The sequence below is a fragment of the Camellia sinensis genome, chromosome 14, assembly GCF_055761805.1.
Source record: "Camellia sinensis isolate YWXY chromosome 14, ASM5576180v1, whole genome shotgun sequence".
Classification (NCBI taxonomy): Eukaryota; Viridiplantae; Streptophyta; class Magnoliopsida; order Ericales; family Theaceae; genus Camellia; species Camellia sinensis.
This window is the reverse complement of record NC_138974.1, coordinates 95,482,483-95,488,482: the sequence shown is the minus strand read 5'-3', so window position 1 is coordinate 95,488,482 and position 6,000 is coordinate 95,482,483.

The window sequence follows — 6,000 nt, the reverse complement described above, 5'->3', positions numbered from 1 at the left end:
GTCTTTTGGTAGACCGGCATTATGTGGCTTTTCTATCATGGATGAGCTGCACAAGGCTTTGCAGTCTGGCTTGAAGTTGAACGCTATTCGGGGGTAGAATTATTACCTTCCCTTGTGTGGGCTGGTCTGGCTTCCTGTGTATATGCTGTTTGATACATTATGAATGCCTCTGTGAATATGGCTGGAAGGTTATTATTACTTTCGAAATAGGAATATATATTGCAACTGAAGCCCGTGTTTGATTTATTTATTTGTTTTTCTTTTTGGCTGAAAATTAATTTTTTAATTTTTTTTATGAAAAGATGTACAGAAAAGTAAAGAGAGTAATGTGATAATTTATAGTTATTTTTTGGCTTTTTGATTAAAATGTATAGTTAACAAACAAGACATTAATGTACATTTCATGTCAAAAGCAATAACATATATTGATGATAAAAATATAACTACTAAGAGGTTTTAATAGTTAGATTTAATTCTCATTATGGCAATCAGCATAAATAAAATTTCATTGTAGGTAAAAAAAAAGACAAAAAAATTAAATAATATTATTGTCCCTCGTAAATACAAATTTTATTTGTAAATTAGTGTTGTATAAAGTTTTAAAAAATAGAATTTAATATCATGTGATTTTTTAATTTTATAAAATTCATAACTTAATTTTCTCTCATCTCACCCAAAGCAAATTTAATTATTAATTTGGTGTTTTTATTTTTTTTAAATGAAAATTCAAAAAAATTAGTTTAGTTATTATTTAATAGTCAATAATTTTGATGATTTGGCATTCCCTTACACAAATAAAATAATATATATATGTATATATTGTGAAAAATGTCATATATCATATCAATGTAAGAGTAAAAAGAATATTTAACTAAAATAATGTTCAATTATTTTCTACCATTACTTTCACATTGTCACTACAACAATGATTTAGACCACTAAAAAATACATCACTAATAACACTAATACATTGGAAATGACAAAAAAAATAATAAAAAAATAAAAACAAGGCATAGAAAGTGGGCGGGGCTCACTGCCACATCATTAGTGCTCCCTTTAGTGATCCTCTTTTAGTGCTCCCAAGCATTTTTCTTGTCACTATGGGGGCCATTTGGGAACAAGCTCAAAAAGTTAAAAGTCAGTTTTTAACTCATTTTGATCACATTACTTTTCACATAAAAAAGGCAAAAAAATTAAAAAAATCAGAAAGTCAGTTTTTAACCAACTTCTTAAATCATCCCTATAGATCTGGACAGTAGCGTGTACTTTATATTCGCCTTACAAAACTAACATCAATCTACATATATACAAGGAAAATGGTCTTTTTAAGAACAACGATTGTGGAAGTTCCACACTCCAAACTACTTTTATTAATTTGTTAATTTTTAAAGAAATTAAAAGAAAAAATCTATTGGTTACTTCCTTAAGTCAAAAATCCAAAAACAAAAAAAGTTTTAATTATGTACAATTTTGAATTTTAAAAATTCAAAACAATATGATAAGTCACCCTCACTCTTTCCAAAAATAATGTTGATCAAAACAATTCAAATAAAAAAAAATAAAGACGCTAATTATTTATGATTTTGAATTTCAAAATTCAAAATAATATGGTTAGCCTCCTTCATCCCACTCTCACCTTTTTCGAAAATAATATAAATCTAAAATTTTAAAAACCCAATCAAATTAAAAAATTCAATATAATTCTCTTTTTAAAATAATCAATATTTGATCTTTTTTCTTACCCGGCCAACTCCTCCCCAAATGTAATGATACAATGGTTATTCTCTCTCTTTGTCAATAGTCCAAACTTATTTCAAGTTTGTTTGTTTGGTTGTTTGTGATTTTTTTTTTTTTTTTGTAAATTTATATTTTCGTGTGAGTATTTTTTTTCCCCTCTATGACTTTTTTTTCCAATGTATTTTTTTTCCCAACTAAATTGATAATAAATATATATATGTTAACTATCTTTGTTTTGGGAGTTGATTTCAAGTTTTTTTTTTTTTTGGGTGAATGTTTGTGTATTTTTTATATTGTTGTTATTATTTCTTTTGATATATGTGAATTGATAATATAGTTATGAGTTTTTTATATATATAGAATAAGGCGTCTTATATTGTTCTTTATGATTTGGCCATTTTTTAAATTTCTTAAACAAAATTTTAAAATTTTTTATTTGTAAAAAATTAAAAACATTTAATTGACTTGCCCATCAATAAATAAAATTTTAAATAATGAACACTTCCATAATTTATGGATTTAAAAAAAAAAAATCAACACCCATATATGGAATAAGAAAACAAAAAATCATGCATTTTTTTTTTTATTTTTCATTTTTAACTCTTTCAAACTCTAATGCTACCTTTTATTTCCACAACATTGTCTTTTTATATTTACAAAAATAAAAAAACTAGACTAGAGTTGCATAATGGTTAGTGGAGGTGGTAAGCATGGCAACAACAAGAGTGATGATGAGCTTGGCCAGAGCATTGTTTGGGTAGATTTTGAAAAGTTGAATATTAGAAGAATAGTAAATAGTTTGGATGATGAATTAATTTAGAAAACTAATGTGTGGTTGAGATTAAGTGTAAATTTTACCATATAAAAATTGAATATGGATCATATATTGTTTTTTTATATATAATTTTCGATACTTTTGTATAACTATCAAAAATTATTGTGATTACATGTTACTTATCATTTGATATATTATTGTTGTATTATCGTAATAAATTTTATTATTAGTTTCTATTATCAATGCAGTGGTGAGACGTCACATGATAAATTAAAATATGTTTTGTTATTATTATTATTGATAATATATTTCTTTATTTACCTTTTTACAGTGTTTAAAAAATTAATTTATGTTTATTGTTAGTTTTTGTAGATGAGAAGTCAAAAATAAATTTTAACTAAATTCAAGTTATAACTAATTTGAGATTGAAAAGGAATTTCAAAAGAAATTATAATTATATATAATTTTAAAATATTTTTAAAAAAAAATACAAGGAAAAATTGGAACTATAAATTAAAATTATCAAACAACCTAATTCTATGAAAAATTTTAAATGAAAAATTGATCAAATTTGAATTTATAATTATTAAATATTTTTAATAAGCCATTAATTTTTTATTCAGATTCTAGCCTAATCTGGTGTTAAATAGTTTTTCAAATGTAAATATATCTTAATATTGATACAATCAACATTAGACATATTTTAAGAAGGGTAAATTACATCGATAGTACCGCATTTTGTCTCTTATGTCAATTTGGTCTTTGTAATTTCAATTAGTTTGATTTTTAGCCCTAATTTTAGATTCTGTATTAATTTGGTCTAATTGATAATGCCGATTAAGATTTGTAAAAGAAAATAATTATTGAGTTGTTTGAGATTAACTTATTGAGTTGAACACGTTTATAATTTTGTCTATAAAAGTATAACGGATGCTATTCATGTGTGTATTTTAAAAAATAAAAAAATAAAAAAAAACACTAGCAATTATAATAATTGAACCAAATTGAGACAAAATTATAAATTTAGGGTCAAAATATAGCAAATTAAAATTGCAAGGACAAAAATAACCCGAGTTAAAATATAAGGATTACCAATGTAATTTATCCTTTTAAGAATAAGCACATAATTTTTTAATTAATTTTGAAATTGTTAATAAATATACCAAACAAATATGTACATATTTCCTATTTTTGTTGTAAAGTTTTTAGAAAAATATATTTACTAATTAAAAATTAAATAAATAAGTAGGTCTACTATGGGACATGAACTAAACGATTATCTAAGAACTAGGCTTAAATCAAGAATTATTGACAAAAAAATTGACTTGAACTAAATTTTCTTTGTTACTTTTTAGTGTTTAATCTAATATTAGAACTCCCAAATTAGTTCATATCAGTAACCAACTGATAAACTATGATATAATTTAAATATAAAATTTAAATTTATTAGGACTAGAATATGACCTACAACTTAGGGTGGCTTTATCTTGAATAATTTTTTTTATACATAAATATATATATAACTATTCATTTAATTGTTTTAAACATAAATATATATATATATATATATATTAACTATTATTCAAACTTTTTAATAAGTATGCATAAAATAAGTCCGTATTTCTTATTTTTATTATAAATTTACTAATTTAATAAATAGATAGGTCAAACGATTCATATAAGTTGGAAACAGAACAAGACAATTTTTAATAATTTGGTGAATGACAAGTTGGTGTAAATCTAATGTTAAGCCCAAATTTAATATCACAAATGAATCCTAATTCATTTTTACGTAAATCGTATAACATAAGAAAAATTATAATTTTTAGATTTCACAAAACATGAAAAAATTACTATATTGACAAATGTAATTTACCACTATCATATGATAAATTAAATTTACGAAACTCATAAGACGAAATGTATTTATATTTTATCATAAATATAATTTTTGTGATTTATTTTAAAAATTTTACCACTTAAATTATGACATATATTTGTTATTAAGAGCACACAATTAATGATATAAGAATAAACAAAAATTCTCTTATATGTAACTGTGATAAAAATGAATAAAATTTAATTAATTTTAAATCATTTTTGCTAAATATTGAAGATAAATTTTTTAGATTATTATTTAATTTTAAAAATTAATTTTTGATTATTTATTTATACCCGTGCATAGCACGGGTAATTATACTAGTTATAATATATATAAAAAAAAGTTTCAATATAGATTTTGTAATTTATTTTTTTCAAAATATCTCATGCATTTACCTTGAATGTAAAGATCATTGAATTTCTTCAAGCTTTGTCTCTTAGAGAGTGAGACATGAGACTTTTATGTGATATTATAAATATATATATATATATACACACACACCAAGTGAAAGGAGTGCATTGCAAAAAATAAGTAAATATAGATTCTCTTATTTATTTTTTTAAACATCTCATGCATTTTCCTTGAATGTGAAGAATTTTCAATTCATCATCTCTAAGCTCTGTCTCTTATAGAGAAATACATGAGACCTTTATGCAAAGTGAAAGACGTGCATTGCAAACACATCTAAAAATGCATTGCAAAAAACCAAACATAAACCCAAAGAAAAATAATAAAGCTATTTCATTTTATTATTTTTTTATCACTTTACATTTAAAATGTACAACCTGAAATAGGAAAAAAATTAGAATATATATATATATACACGTCAAATTCATCGCTCGCACATACACACACAAAAAAAAAAATAAATAAAAAAAAAATCCCAAGAAATATGAGTCAAACTTCCTGAATAAATCATTTAAAAAAATATGATCTTTTCAACATTTAGCCTTCGTTTGTGTTATCCCAAGTAGGCAGCCCAAGAGGGAGGGGTGAATTAAGTTATTCAAAATTTTTACAATATTAAAATTTATAAACACAATATTCAAAATTTTAACAAATAAAAAACAGAATAATAATTATCAATATAAAAGTAAGAAAGATAGGGAGAAAAAAATCAAACATTGAAATTTATAGTGGTTCGGCACGCCAATCCTACGTCCGCTCCCCAAGAAACCTCCTTGAGAATTTCTTTACTATCAAAATGAATTAATACACCACCAAGTCTTCACCAAGCTTGTGGATTTTGCACAAAACTTATAAATGCCTTACCCTTACAAAAATCTCTCACAAAATATTGAATAAAAATAAGAGGTACTTAATCCCTCTTTTACAATAATTCTCTCACAAATAGTAGATATGAAAGTATAAGAACAAATGTTACACTTAGATCTGAAAGTAAAAGAGCAGAATATAATATACTCAAAATTTTTTAGAGCACACAGATTTTTTTTCTCTTTAAGTTCTTGATTTTTCTCTACACAAAACACTTCTATTTATACAAAAAAATCTACCCGTTAGAGAGACAAACGCTCCTTCGGATCATGAGAAATCAACACAAAGCTCCATCATTATGGGTTCCTTGAAGTCAAAAGCATCATGAAAA